This window comes from Salvelinus alpinus, chromosome 14 (genome assembly GCF_045679555.1).
Source record: "Salvelinus alpinus chromosome 14, SLU_Salpinus.1, whole genome shotgun sequence".
In the NCBI taxonomy this organism is placed as follows: Eukaryota; Metazoa; Chordata; class Actinopteri; order Salmoniformes; family Salmonidae; genus Salvelinus; species Salvelinus alpinus.
Genome location: NC_092099.1, coordinates 6,473,322 through 6,489,958, shown reverse-complemented (window position 1 = coordinate 6,489,958; position 16,637 = coordinate 6,473,322). Strand labels below are relative to the sequence as shown.

Below are 16,637 nucleotides of genomic sequence, written 5' to 3'. Positions count from 1 at the left end.
GCATGCTACATAACAGACCAATCCGAACTCATCTTTCGGCATGTCCAGCCCTTCCATTATCTCAGCCAATCATGGCTAGTGTGAAGATTCCTCTCTTTTTCTGTGGCTAAACCAACTAGGCTCGTAATTTAACAATTGTATATTCGTATCTGCAGATGGCATACAAGTTTTTTATTATGGCACATGAAATTTCACATGGTCCAGTAAGCATTTTGATAAAAATAATGTATGTTTACGTTCAAATACCTCTCCTGTAAAGTAGTGACTTGCGACATATTGTCACGCCCTGACCATAGTTTGCTTTTTATGTTTTATGTTGGTCAGGGTGTGATCTGTGTGGGCATTCTATGTTGTATGTCTGGTTTGTATATTTCTATGTGTTTGGCCTGATATGGTTCTCAATCAGAGACAGGTGTTTTGTGTTGTCTCTGATTGGGAACCATATTTAGGTAGCCTGTTTTGTATTGTGGGTTGTGGGTTATTGTCTATGTTAGTTGATGTTGCATGTCTACACTCAGTTTCATTAGCGTCACGGTCGTTTGTTATTTTGTTCTTCGTTTATTAAAGATAGAAGAATGTATTCAAACGACGCTACGCTTTGGTCCGCTTCTTACGACGATCGTGACACATATGCCTAGTTTCCTGAAACGAGTCACAAATATCTTTGCTGGAGGCGTGTTGTTGCACAACTCGGAAAAGGATATTAACAATGTTAGAATTCTCCAGAACCATACCTATCGCCAGGATAATGTGACTAAGGGGGCAGTTGAAATCAGTGAGGGGGCACAATTTTGTGGAGTTCTTGCATTGGAATTATATACAATTCTGCTTATATCACATATACATTTCAAATGCCAAGATTCAGAGACCATTGGTTGTGTGCTTTTGAAGTGACAGGTAGGCATGACATCTGTAGCCTATCCACGCACAAGATCAAGGCTATTTTGGTAATGAATATAAGCTACCAGATTGATAGGCTGTTTACAATAAGTTAATAAGTTAATTACCCTATGTGAATGCAGTCGTACACACAGCTCTTTTACCAAAATAATGCAAACTAAATGATGAAAGTAGTAGCCTAGATATTCATGCGTGCAACAAAAAAATACTGAATAGCAGTTTGCTTAGAATACCGACAAAACTGCTAATGCTAACGAAAGAATGCGAAGAGAACAAAAGAGCGGTACCAAGTAGGTCCAGTAAACAAAATATCAGATCGAATAAAGGCATGGCAAAATCTATATTTAGGCTAGTTAAATTAACACTAAAGAAACGCAGTAAACAAAAGGCGAATGGAGATCCAAATAACCAAAACATAGCCTAAAGCCTGCTACAGTGAGATGCATCCATGCACAGCTGTCTTGCCAAACAAACAGGCTTCAAACATGGAAAGCCATGCTCCTCATGAGTACGGCAACACAAACTCATGAGTGGCACAATACACTTCTGTGGATCAAATTCGTACCATAAACACGTTTCCAATATGTACAGTTCCAATTACAAACACAAAAAATCAATAGGCTACCATAGTAGAATGTATCTATTTCTAGTGTAGGATTCTAGGCTAACCAACTCCTCTGTTCCAAGATCGTCAGGAACAGTAGGAGGTGGAGGGGGCTGTGGAGCCATTATCCTTGCAGCTTTTGTGGAAGGGTGGGTGAGCTCTGCACGTGGAACTAGCTGGAGCTCAGCAGCATTGTCGTTGCTTGGTGGTTTGATGCGACTGCTCATCGCTCTCATTCTCATTTTGGCTTTGTTTGGGTACTTTGTCAAAGCCAATTTCTGATATCCACCGTGGCAGTGGCAGATTAACTGGTTCCAGCTAGCTAAGTAGGCTAAGGCTAATAACACTAACACTTTTTAAAGCTAGCTATGAGCTAGCTATGAACGAGTACTTTTGGGTGTCAGGGAAAACGTATGGAGTAAAATGTACATTCTTTTCTTTAGGAATGTAGTGAAATAAAAGTAAAAGTTGTCAAAAAAAGAAATAGTAAAGATAACCCGAAAAACTACTGAAGTAGTACTTTAAAGTATTTTTACTTAAGTACTTTACACCACTGCTAGAATACAACTTAGAGTGCATGCCAAATGCATTGTTTCCTTCTTAGTAGAATGCAAGTGTGAATAATGGAATGGAGTTTGAGAGTTGAGCTACAGTATGTTTATGCTTGTAATTGATGTTTTGCCGCTTCTTTGTTGGTGGGAAGGCTGGATAAGTCAGGAGGACACTTGAAGTGAAATTAGAGCACATTGGGAGGAAGTTCATATAGCCATATAGTTTTGTGATTATTAAGGTTGAAATTTGAGATTGAGATTTAGATTAGATGTGTAGTCTGTAACAAGGCATGGATGTGGGTGTTTGGAGGTCAAGTGGATCAGTTGAATTGACCCACAGACAGAGTTTGAACACAATGACCAACACTTTCAGTGTTTCACTAAGTGTACAGTTCTACAAATCATAACCAGCCAATCGTGATATCATTCATTAGAAGTAGTATGGAAGGAGAGCAAAATGTATTGTGTTAATATCTGGTGATCCATAACAGTTGTTTGTACTATGTGCACACCATTTTTGTATTATGTATTATTTGTCATGCATTGTGGAATAAGGATTAAGCATTGTAAATAAGGACTGTCGTTTTCTGCTCCTGACAATTGCTTTCATAGTGTCTTACAAAAGGTAGCACTGAGGTAGCAACACTCTACTCTCTTGAGTCCGGTTCAAACATTTCCCAGAAGCATCCAAAGGAAAATAAGCCTTAGAAAATGGAAATTCTGAGGCCATTCACAGAGTGCCAGACAAGATTAACCAAAAAACAAAAACGGTGTCCATCTGAGTACATCCAGATCTGAGGAAAGAGCGAGTCCAAACAGCTATCACAGTCACAGACACAGACACACACACACACACACACACACACACACACACACACACTATATACGTGAAGTAGGACTATGTGGAGAAACAAATTACAGGAGGTTGTTGGGAGTTCATTTTTTGTCAGTGTGAAAATGGAAAGACAGTAATTGTTGGTGATGTTGATTTAATCCAGAAATATGATAATCGAAAGGAAGCTAGTTAGATTTAGGAAGAAGAACCTGGGGGCTAGATGAGGTCATTGCAAATTAAATCAAATCAAATTGTATTTGTCACATGCGCCGAAGACAAAAGTTGTAGACCTCACAGTGAAATGCTTACTTACAAGCCCTTAACCAACAATGCAGTTTTAAGAAGAAAAAAAAGTGTTAAGGAAGTACTTACTAAAATAAACAATGGAAAAAATAAGTCAATAAAAAAATAATAAGAAAAATAACTAATAATTAAAGGAGAAAGAATAAAAGAACAGTAGCGAGGCTATATACAGTGGGTACCGGTACAGAGTCAATGTGCGCAGAAGGCCAGCATCCGGGAGTCACCTCTTCACTGTTGACATTGAGACTAGTGATTTGCGGGTACTATTTAATAAGGACTTGTGAGACGTCTGTTTCTCAAATTAGACTAATATACTTGTCCTCTTGCTCAATCGTGCACCGGGGCCTCCCACTCCTCTTTCTATTCTGGTTAGAGACAGTTAATTTCTCAGAACAAGAATAGACTGACGAGTTTCAGAAGAAAGGTCTTTGTTTCTGGCCATTTAGAGCCTGTAATCGGACCCACAAATACTGATGCTCCAGATACTCAACTAGTCTAAGAAGGCCAGTTTTATTGCTTAATTAAAACTTCTTCAGGCTAGGGTCCTTTTTTCTGAATTTCCGCCTGACTGACGTGCCCAAAGTAAACTGTCTGTTACTCAGGCCCAGAAGCCAGGATATGCATATAATTGGTATCATTGGATAGAAAACACGTTGAAGTTTGTAGAAATGTTAAAATAATGTATGAGACTATAACACAATTGATATGGTAGGAGAAAATTCCAACCAACATTTAAAAACCAACCAACATTTATTTTTGAGGTCCCAGGCTCTTATAATGGAAAGCTATGGGTCCTATGCAATTCCAGCTCTCATATTGCAATTCATATGGCTTCCACTAGATGTCCACAGTCTTTGTTCAAGGTTTCAGGCTTGTTTCTTCCAAAACGAGGAAGAATATGGAGTTTTGGTACAAAGAGTCACAGTGAAAATCAGTCTGTGGGCGTGCGAGGAAGAGGATGCGCACTTGCTAATTTTACTTTAACGGTAGCTTTTTGGATTCATTTGTCTGCATGTTGAATGAGTGGATTACTGAAATCGATGGTGCCAACTAAACAGACTTTTTGGGATATAAAGAAGGATTTTATCTAACAAAACGACCATTCATGTTGTAGCTGGGCCCCTTGGGATTGCAAACAAATTATTATTTAAATCGCTATTTGTGATTTTATGAAACCTGTGCTGGTTGAAAAATATGTTGATGTGGGGCGCCGTCCTCAAACAATCACATGGTATTCTTTCGCAGTAAAGCCTATTGTAAATCGGACAATGCAGTTTGATTAACAAGAATGTAAGCTTTTAACCGATATAAGATACTTATATGTTCATAAATGTTTAATATTACAATTATTTATTTTGAATTGCGCGCCCTCCAAGTTCACCGGATGTTGTCGACAGGTGTCCCTCTAGCGGGACGCCTAGCCTTTTAATCAGCACAACAGTTTTCAGCTGCTGTAATATAATTTCAAAAGGGTTTTCTAATGATCAACTAGCCTTTCAAAATTATAAACTTGGGTTAGCTAACACAAAGTGCCATTGGAACACAGGAGTGATCGTTGCTGATAATGGGCCTCTGTATGCCTATGTAGATATTCCGTAAAAAAATCTGCCTTTTCTAGCTACAATAGTCATTTACAATATTAACAATGTCTACACTGTATTTCTGATCAATTTGATATTATTTCAATGGACAAAAAATAGCCTTTCTTTCAAAAACAAGGACATTTCTAAGTGACCCCAAACTTTTGAACGTTAGTGTACATGTAGGTAGAGATAAAGTGACTATGCATGGATAATAAACAGAGTGCAGCAGCAGCGTAAAAATGGGGGTGGGATAGGGACAATGCAAATAGTCCGGGTAGCCATTTGATTAGCTGTTCAGGAGTCTTATGGTTTGGGGGTAGAAGCTGTAAGGATCCACCTCTTTTTTAAATTTTATTGCCTAAAACGACATACCCAAATCTAACGGCCAGTAGCTCGGGACCAGAAGCAAGGATATGCATATTCTTCATACATTTTGAAAGGAAACTCCTTGAAGTTTGTGGAAATGTTAAATTAATGGAGGGGAATATAACACATTAGATCTGGTAAAAGTTAGTACAAAAATCTGTATATCCATCCTGCAATGCCTTTCTAAAATGCCTTTCTAAAATCTTCGAAAGTCAAGTTAACAAACAGATCACCGACCATTTCAAATCCCACCATACCTTTTCCACTATGCAATCTGGTTTCCGAGCTGGTCACGGGTGCACTTCAGACACGCTCAAGGTCCTAAACGTTCATAAGCGCCATCGATAAAAGACAGTACCGTATAGCCGTCTTCATCGATCTGGCCAAGGCTTTCGACTCTGTCAATCACCGCATTCTTATCAGCAGACTCAACAGCCTTGGTTTCTCAAATGACTGCCTCGCCTGGTTCACCAACTACTTCTCAGATAGAGTTCAGTGTATCAAATCGGAGGGCATGTTGTCTGGACTTCTGGCAGTCTCTATGTGTTAACCTGTCTGGGAACGGGGTTGGCCAACAGCCAATGAAATGCAGGGCGCCAAATTCAATCAACAGAAATCTCATAATTCAAATTTCTCAAACATACACGTATTAGACCCATTTTAAAGATAAACTTCTCGTTAATCCAACCACAGTGTCCGATTTCAAAAAGGCTTTTCGGCGAAAGCACAACACATCATTATGTTAGGTCAGCAACTAGTCACAGAAAGCATACAGCCATTTTCCAACCAAAGAGAGGAGTCACAAAAAGCAGAAATAGAGATAAAATTAATCACTAACCTTTGATATTCTTCATCAGATGACACTCCCAGGACAACATGTTACACAATGCATATATGTTTTGTTCGATCAAGTTCATATTTATATCCAAAAACCTCAGTTTACATTTGGCTTTGCCTCCAAAACATCCCGTGAATTTGCACAGAGCCACATATAGTTTGCACAGAGCCACAAATACTCATAATAAACTTTGATAAAAGATACAAGTATTATGCACAGAATTATAGATATACTTCTCCTTAATGCAACCACTTTGTCAGATTTCAAAAAAACTTTACAGAAAAAGCAAACCATGCAATAATCTGAGTACGGCGCTCAGAGACCAAAACAAGCCAAACATATACCCGCCATGTTGTGGAATCAACAGAAGTCAGAAATAGAATTATAAATATTCACTTACCTTTGATGAACTTCATCAGAATGCACTCCCAGGAATCCCAGTTCCACAATAAATGTTTTTTTAGTTCGATAAAGTCCATCATTTATGTCCAAATGCCTCCTTGTTGTTCACGCCTTGAGTTCACAAATCCAAATTTATGATGCGCGATCACTAGGTCCAGACGAAAAGTCAAAAAGTTCCGTTACAGTCCGTAGAAACATGTCAAACGATGTATTGAATCAAACTTTAGGATGTTTTTAACATAAATCTCGAATAATGTTCCAACCGGAGAATTTCTTTGTCTTTAGAATTGCAATAGAACACAGGTCACTCTCACATGAACGCGCGTGGTCAGCTCATGCCACTCTGGCAGACCTCTGACTCATTCAGCTCCCATTCCCCTCTCCTTTACAGTAGAAGCATCAAACAAGGTTCTAAATACTGTTGACATCTAGTGGAAGCCTGAGGAAGTGCAATATGACCCCATAGACACTGTATATTCGATAGGTGATGAGTTGAAAAACTACAAACCTCAGATTCCCACTTCCTGGTTGGATTTTTCTCAGGTTTTTGCCTGCCAAATGAGTTCTGTTATACTCACAGACATCATTCAAGCAGTTTTAGAAACTTCAGAGTGTTTCCTATCCAAATATACTAATAATATGCATATATTAGCAAATGGTCCTGAGTAGCAGGCCGTTTACTCTGGGCACGCTTTTCATCCAAATGTGAAAATGCTGCCCCTTGTCCCAAACAGGTATTAACAAACCTCCAAACGAGCTTCAATGCCATACAACACTCCTTCCGTGGCCTCCAACTGCTTTTAAATGCTAGTAAATCTAAATGCATGCTCTTCAACCGATTGTTGCCTGTACCCACCCGCCCGACTAGCATCACTACTCTGGAAGGTTCTGACTTGGAATATGTGCACAACTACAAATACCTAGGTGTCTGGTTATACTGTAAACTCTTCTTCCAGACTCACATTACGCATCTCCAATCCAAAATTAAATCTAGAATCGGCTTCCTATTTCACAACAAAGCCTCCTTCACTCATGCTGCTAAACATACCCTCGTAAAACTGACAATCCTACCAATCCTTGACTTCGGTGATGTCATTTACAAATTAACACACATCAAATGTGGTTTCGACATTTTTAATACATGTTAATCAATGTTTTTGATACAGAAAAAAATTGTAATCGAGCACAATTCGGTCAGGTTTTGTTTTCCATTGGAAATACAAGTTCAATGATTACATTTTCCGCCTACCACTGACTGAAAATCAAGCTCATTTGTCTTTAATTTGACCAGTTTCATCTTACACAGTGGAAGTAATAGCTGAGGTTTTAAGCATATGGCACATGAGTAGCTGTAATCTCTTGATAGATGTTAAAATATAGTTCATGTTGAGTGTGTTATTTTTTACGATGTTAACAGTCTCGTAGCAGTCTCTCTCTCTCTGCCTCTCTCCCCCGCCCCTCTTTCTGCAAGCTCGTTCTGTGTGCTCTGAGCTCGGCTGGGCTTTGGCTTCAATTCAGTATCCCCCCTCTACCCCTCATTCACCCTCCACTGTCCTACTCCACCTCTCCACTGTGCTTTCCCAACCAACCCCCCCTAGAAAACAGCTCCTCAGTTTTCCCCCTTTTCCAACCCTCTTTCACCCTTCCTCACCTCACCCCCTTGTTTATCTATCTCTCTCGTTCTCTCTTGCTCTCTCACACAGACACACACTCTACTACCCCCCCGACCCCTCCCCCATCATCTGTTCTTCCCCCCTCGGCCCGGGGCAGCAGGTCCAGTCTCTGTGACACAGATGCACACAGTTGCTCTGGGCGCTCGACATGGGAACAAAGCATTGGCGGGGCCGAGTGGGCCCGTCTGTTAGAGAGAGAGAGAGAAAGAGAGTGAGAGTGTGTGTCTGTATGTGTGGGTTGGTGCTCCCCTGAAAATATAAGCAGATAGCAGAAGAGAGCAGAGGAGGAAATACACTCTCTGTCCTCTCTGGTTTAAGATACATCGTTTTATTCTAATTCCTAAACTGTTGAATAGTTGAGGTCCAATATACAGTACATCATTCCACCTCTACTAGCTGCCAGAACTCCCAAATTTCCGGCATTGTGATCTTGGAAAATATTTCCATTCTGACTTATACTAATACACACACACACACACACACACACACCAACACACCATTTAAAAAGTGACCTTTGAAAGCAAGCCGTGATTCAGAATGAGCAATTCCTTTTAAAAGTGAATACATCTTAGAATCATTCACTTTCCCTGACACACTACCAATGGATATGCACTGGAATAGATTCAATAGAAAATACTTTCAGTTGCACAATGAATGGACTGGACTGCCCGTGTTCAGGACCAAATGAATGTTCTTACAATCAGTTTGTGTGTGTGTGTCTGTGAATATGGGGTTTAGCGTGGGTCCAAGGTCAGGGTTTTCCTCAGAGGCCTATCACCTCCTATTGATCCGCTATCATTCTGTCTGGCTGTGGCTCCCTGGCCCTTAGCCCTCTACACCAGCCGATTGGTTCAGTCATCACAGAACTGATAGCCATCAGGGAGTTAGGAGTGATGGGGGTGGAAGAGGTGGGTGGGGGTGATGGGTGCAGAATTGGATGGAGGCTCCAGTTGCACACACACACACACACACACACACACACACACACACACACACACACACACACACACACACACACACACACACACACATCACACTCTCTCACTCTCTATTTCTCTCTCTGACAAACACTCTGACACACACACCCTTCTACCCCCTTCGTTTTTGGGGAGTAGAATTGGCGTCATTCTAGCCTGGTTCCTCTCTGGGGATATAAGGGGGTCAGAGGACAGAGAGAGGGGGAAGGGGGTTGTAGATGCCTCAACACTCCACAGCCCATCTCAACCCCCACCCCAGCCCCCTCCCATTCTCCCTCACACCTGGGATGGTAATTTAATTTCGGAGCAGATCAAATGGAAAGACGATCTTAATCTCCTCTCCTTTCCCCGTCTCCCCCTCTTTCCATCTCTCCCACACACAGAGCCGTATATTTCGCTGATGGAGGTCTGAGGTCTGCAACTAGACCTAGTCTGAAGATAGTAGCCATAACCATTGTGTGTACATAGCTGCTATTTTCCTTGTAAGGGAGGGCTCTAGAGTACGACCACTTAGTCGCATTTTGTGACCGTTCGACTTTGCTGTGCGAATAAAAAACAATTTATTGGTCGCATCGGTGAGAGCTGCAAATTCTAGCGGGTCACATCAATCAAAACATATTTTAGGAGTGGCTAAAACCATGATTTTGATGCGACCAACTCATGAGCCAGTGCCACCACCTGAAAATGTTAGTGGCACCAGGGCCACCAGGGGAAAATGTTTGTCTGGAGCCCCTAGTCTGGAGCCCGAGGTTCCTATTCCTTTCCGAACCATATTACTGTAGTTACATGAGTTTAAGGGCAACTTAATGTAAAGCTTTAATACACATTTTACGTTAAAAGGTGTCAGGAAAAGGTTTCCCTTTTCTACTAAGCTAACATTTGGAATTGTTTTAAGATGGCCATACCATGGATTTCTAGCTATTTGGTTTTGAATTTTAGGACCCCTTTAGGTGGCAAATTGTTTTCATTTTTTATTATTTGATCAAATGTGTCCACCAATTTGATTCGGTCTGATATAACAACATTTAATTGGTGGTGTTTTTACATTGAACAAAAGTAGAGACTCAGAGCTAGAAAATGGTATAGCATACACTGCAGATGAGGAACAACGGGAAAGTAATTCTGCTTTGAAAGTTGATACACTTTTGACAAAATGATCCTTGGATATTTTGGTACACCTACTGGAGAGCTCTTGTCTATACCTATTCACCATTGTTCACACCCTCTTAAACCTTAGCCCCACCCATCTCTTTAAGGATTCACATGTGAGGCCATGTGCTATACAGAGTGAGTAAGGTAGTGTAGTAAACAACCAAAGATTTCAAAACATGGTGAAAGCAGTAGCAAAAAGTAGTAGTAAAAATACACTTTATCTAGTCCTTGGCCTATATCCTAATCTGATTTTGGTGAAGGTAACGTTGTTCTTCACATTACGTTTCCTGGTAAACACACACTATCAAATAAAAACAACGTTTATTTGTCATATGCACAGGATACAGAAGGTGTAAATGGTACAGAGAAATGGTTACTTGCACAGTGGAGTCTTTTTCTTGTACATGTAGCTAGCTAGCTAAACAATAAACCATAATCCCAACCTATACTACTAGCAATACAAACTGACTGTCATAGCTTGCCACCATGCATACATCTGCAGGTAGCTAAAGCTAACTAGTATTACTATGCAGACCATTCACGTAACGTTAGCTAGCGAGCCAGACAGCTAAGGTTAGCTAGCTAGCTAACATTACGCTTTAAGGTAAAATGATATGATGTTTTTACGTTCTGTTGTATTTTATTTGACCTTTATTTAACCGGATATGACCCATTGAGGCTAAACACCTCTTTTGCTAGGGCAACCTGGCAAGAAGGAGAACATGGAAATAGCAGCGTGTACATACAATATTACAAAGTGTCACAACTTAAAGACAACTGCAGCTATCACAAACAGTGTCACTGATCAGATTCTTACAAACAGGCAAAGACACTAACTCCCCTAACTTAAATATATTTTGAAGCCTGTTCCAGAATGAAGGGGCATTATGGGAAAAATATTGTTTCCCCATCTCAGTTCTAGCCTTAGGAACAGACAAGGACTACAGCGACTGTGAAAAAAGACTGTATTGAGTGACTGATCTGGTCAGTAAGGAACAGAAATACAAAGGGAGTATCCTATCAATGCTTTGTACACAAAAGTATACCAATGCTTTGTACACAAAAGTGTACAGTGCTTTAGCCTCCTGGTGGAGAGAGGTCCATTGCACCACAGCATAGAAATCACAGTGATGGGTGAGTGATCTAGTATTTGTAATACATCTTAAATCACCATGATCCAGAGTTAAGGTACTTATTGAGGCATGCATATAGACAATATCACCATAATCCAGCACCATAATCCAGCACTGATTAAAAAGTGCTTTGAACAAGATCCTTTCTGACTAACATTGAAAAGCAAGATTTGTTCCTAAAATAGAAACCCAATTTCAACTTCAGTTTCTTGGTCAAGTTATCAATGTGCTGTTTAAAATTCAGCTTTTCATCTAACCAAATCCCAAGATACTTATCGGGGACCCTTTCAATTTGCTAGCCTTTTACAGTTAAAATCTGCAAGTCACTCCATCTGTCTATATTCAGAGAAGAGGAAACCATACATTTTGTTTTCCTTGCATTAAGTTTCAATTCAAAAAGCTGCTTTTGAATAACATCAAAAGCCAACTAAGTCCTGAAAAGCCTTCTCGATATTCGATGGAGATTTGCAGAGTCAACAGTCTTCCCTATATCATTTCTATACAGTGTAAAAAGGATTGGACCTAAAATTGAGCCCTGGGGAACATCTTTCGTAAGCCTTTGAGACTCAGATTTTGTACCCTCCTGTGCTACACACTGTGTTCTGTCAGAAAGGTAGTTCTGGAACCAATCCAATGCATAAACACTTAAACCAACCTTTTTAGTCAATACAACAGCAGGGCATGGTCAACGGTGTCGAACGGCCTTCGATAAGTCAATACCAAGAGAAACAGTGATTTCTCTTGTCCTGAGCACCTAGAATATCACCCACAACCCTACTTACTGCAGTAATTGTACTTTGTTTGGCTCTCAAACACGACTGGAATTGAGATAAAACTGAGTTATAAAGAGTCTTTCAACTGTGAGTTCACCAGGTTTTCCAAAACTTTTGCCAGTGCAGACAGTTTAGATATGGGACGATAGTTATCCAAATGGGACGGATGTAAAGGCATGATGTAGGCTGCTTTCCAGACTTTTGGAATGGTATTACTCGCAAATTAAATATGTAATATTTGAGAGGGGCAGCAATGATCTCTGCACAAATGTTTTGAATATGAGGGTTCAATTCATCCATGCCAGGCGCTTTTGTCACGATCGTGTGGAGGAGAGACGGACCAAAACGCAGCATGTGGAAAATAAGCCATCTTCTTTTTATTTGAACGACGAAGATGAACACGAAACACTTATACAAACTAAACAACGAAACAACAAACGACCGTGACGCTACGAACGAAAGTGCACACACAAGCTACTTACGTTCAACATTGACAATTCCCCACAAACAGCTAAAGCCTATGGTTGCCTTAAATATGGCTCCCAATCAGAGACAACAATAACCAGCTGTCTCTAATTGAGACCCAATTCAGGCAACCATAGACTTTCCTAGATACCTACACTCAACCATAGACACAGCTAGACTACTATACTAAACATAAACCCAACTACTCTAATAAACCCCCTAAACCTTACAACCACCCTAGACACTACAAAAAACACATACATTCCCCATGTCACACCCTGACCTAACTAAAATAATTAAGAAAACAAAGAATACTAAGGCCAGGGCGTGACATAACCCCCCCCTTAAGGTGCGAACTCCGGGCGCACCAGCACATAGTCTAGGGGAGGGTCTGGGTGGGCGTCCGTCCACGGCGGCGGCTCCGGCACTGGTCGTGGTCCCCACCCCACCATAGTCACTACCCGCTTACGTAGCCTCCTCCAAATGGCCACCCTCCAAATTAACCCCACCGGACTAAGGGGCAGCACCGGACTAAGGGGCAGCACCGGACTAAGGGGCAGCACCAGGATAAGGGGCAGCACCAGGATAAGGGGCAGCACCAGGATAAGGGGCAGCACCAGGATAAGGGGCAGCACCAGGATAAGGGGCAGCACCAGGATAAGGGGCAGCACCAGGATAAGGGGCGGATCCTGGCTGGCGCTGGCGGATCCTGGCTGGATGACGGCTCTGGCGGATCCTGGCTGGATGACGGCTCTGGCGGATCCTGGCTGGATGACGGCTCTGGCGGATCCTGGCTGGATGACGGCTCTGGCGGATCCTGGCTGGATGACGGCTCTGGCGGATCCTGGCTGGATGACGGCTCTGGCGGATCCTGGCTGGATGACGGCTCTGGCGGGTCATGGCTGGCTGACGGCTCTGGCTGGTCATGGCTCGCTGACGGCTCTGGCTGGTCATGGCTCGCTGACGGCTCTGGCTGGTCATGGCTCGCTGACGGCTCTGGCTGGTCATGGCTCGCTGACGGCTCTGGCTGGTCATGGCTCGCTGACGGCTCTGGCTGATCCGGTCTGGCGGAAGGCTCTGGCTGATCCGGTCTGGCGGAAGGCTCTGGCTGATCCGGTCTGGCGGAAGGCTCTGGCTGATCCGGTCTGGCGGAAGGCTCTGGCTGATCCGGTCTGGCGGAAGGCTCTGGCTGATCCGGTCTGGCGGAAGGCTCTGGCTGATCCGGTCTGGCGGAAGGCTCTGGCTGATCCGGTCTGGCGGAAGGCTCTGTAGGCTCATGGCAGACGGGCGGCTTTGCAGGCTCATGGCAGACGGGCGGCTTTGAAGGCTCAATACAGACGGGCAGTTCATGCGGCGCTTGGCAGACGGACAGTTCAGACGGCGTTGGGCAGACGGGCAGTTCAGGCGCCGTTGGGCAGACGGGCAGTTCAGGCGCCGCTTGGCAGACGGGCAGTTCAGGCGCCGCTTGGCAGACGGGCAGTTCAGGCGCCGCTTGGCAGACGGGCAGTTCAGGCGCCGCTTGGCAGACGGGCAGTTCAGGCGCCGCTTGGCAGACGGGCAGTTCAGGCGCCGCTTGGCAGACGGGCAGTTCAGGCGCCGTTGGGCAGACGGCAGACTCTGGCCGGCTGAGACGCACTGTAGGCCTGGTGCGTGGTACCGGAACTGGTGGTACCGGACTGGAGACACGCACCTCAAGGCTAGTGCGGGGAGCAGGGACAGGGCACACTGAGTTCTCAAGGCGCACTATAGGACTGGTGCGTGGTACCGGAACTGGTGGTACCGGGCTGAGGGCACGCACCTTCAGGCTAGTGCGGGGAACAACAACAGGGCACACTGGACTCTCAAGGCGTACTATAGGCCTGATGTGTGGTACCGGCACTGGTGGTACCGGGCTGAGGGCACGCACAACAGGGCGAGTACGGGGAGAAGGAACAGTGCGTACAGGGCTCTGGAGACGCACATGAGGCTTGGTGCGTGGTACCGGAACTGGTGGTACCGGACTGGAGACACGCACCTCAAGGCTAGTGCGGGGAGCAGGGACAGGGCACACTGAGTTCTCAAGGCGCACTATAGGACTGGTGCGTGGTACCGGAACTGGTGGTACCGGGCTGAGGGCACGCACCTCAGGACGAGTGCGGGGAGAAGGATCAGTGCGTACAGGGCTCTGGAGACGCACAGGAGGCTTGATGCGTGGTGCCGGGACTGGAGGCACTGGGCTGGAGACACGCACCACAGGGAGAGTGCGTGGAGGAGGAACAGGGCTCTGGAGACGCACTGGAAGCCTGGTGCGTGGTGTCAGCACTGGTGGTACTGGGCTGGGAACACACACCACAGGGCTAGTGCGAGGAGCAGTAACAGGACGCACAGGACTCTGGAGACACACAGGAGGCTTTGTGCGTGCTGTAGGAACTGTCTTAACCAGACGGCTAGCACGCTCCTCAGGACGAGTATGGAGAGCTGTTCCCGGTGACATTAACTCACCAACACGTTCATTCGGACGAATGCCGTGCCTCATGCACCAAACCAGTACATCCCTCATAACTCTCTCCTCCAATTTCTCCATTAACTCCTTTACTGTCTCTGCGTCACTCACCTCCAAATCCGCCCTCACCGGCTCCTTACGGTAAGCAGGAGGAGTTGGCTCACGTCTCCCGACTGACCCAACTAAACAACCCGAGAGCCCCCCCCCCAATACATTTTTGGGTTTGACTTACGGGCTTCCAGACGTGTTTCCTTGCTGCCTCCTCATATCGCCGCCTCTCCTCTTTCGCTGCCTCCAGCTCAGCTTTGGGACGGCGATATTCTCCTGGTTGAGCCCAGGGTCCTTTTCCGTCCAATATTTCCTCCCATGTCCACGAGTCCTGGTTACTTTGCCGCTGTTGTTGGTTCCGCTCATGCTGCTTGATCCATGGTTGGTGGGGAATTCTGTCACGATCGTGTGGAGGAGAGACGGACCAAAACGCAGCATGTGGAAAATAAGCCATCTTCTTTTTATTTGAACGACGAAGATGAACACGAAACACTTATACAAACTATACGAAACAACAAACGACCGTGAAGCTACAAACGAAAGTGCACACACAAGCTACTTACGTTCAACATAGACAATTCCCCACAAACAGCTAAAGCCTATGGTTGCCTTAAATATGGCTCCCAATCAGAGACAACAATAACCAGCTGTCTCTAATTGAGACCCAATTCAGGCAACCATAGACTTTCCTAGATACCTACACTCAACCATAGACACAGCTAGACTACTATACTAAACATAAACCCAACTACTCTAATAAACCCCCTAAACCTTACAACCACCCTAGACACTACAAAAAACACATACATTCCCCATGTCACACCCTGACCTAACTAAAATAATTAAGAAAACAAAGAATACTAAGGCCAGGGCGTGACATCTTTCTTAATATCAATAGATTTGAGTGCCTTTACAACTTTTGGAAGCTCATTCTCGGCAAAATGAAATAGACGACCCGTAGGCCGGCATGTGGCAGTTTCATTCACAGCCTCATTCGAGATGTTAGTAAAGAGTTCATTATCAAATGAATGCCCGGCTTTAGCAAAATGCTCATTAAACATGTCAAGCAGTTTATTCTTGTTCATCACGTCCATTGAATTTGAGGTCAACTTCAGCGGAAGACCAGAGGAGTTTGTGTTAGCATTCATGGATTTAATGGTTTTCAAAAAGTTTCATCAGGTTATTGAGGTTTGCCTTGGCAGATTCGTAATAGAAGCTAGATTTGCATTTCCGTATTAACAAGGTGCACTTATTTCTCAGTGCTCTGAATAACTGCCATTCAGTTTGGGAATGACCATTTATGGCTTTGGCCCATTGTGTATTTCGTTTATGGATCAAATCAGATAATTCCCCTGTAAACCAGGGATTGTGTCTACCTCTTATCCGGTACTTTTTGAGAGTGGCGTGTGTATCACAGACAGTAGAAAACATGGAATGAAAATAGGAGAATGCCTCTTCGTGGTCTGGAATAAGTGCAATCCTATCCAAGTTGCATGCATAAAGTTCATGCAGGAATGCCTGCTCACAGAACTGCGTAAAATGTAGTTTGACT

At 43.8% G+C, this 16,637-nt stretch overlaps 1 protein-coding gene across 1 annotated transcript in view; it reads left to right on the top strand.

Annotated features, from left to right (window-relative positions):
* LOC139539152 (Krueppel-like factor 12) overlaps positions 1-16,637 on the top strand; it is a 166,141-nt gene that overhangs the window by 41,908 nt on the left and 107,596 nt on the right. The window lies entirely within an intron of this gene.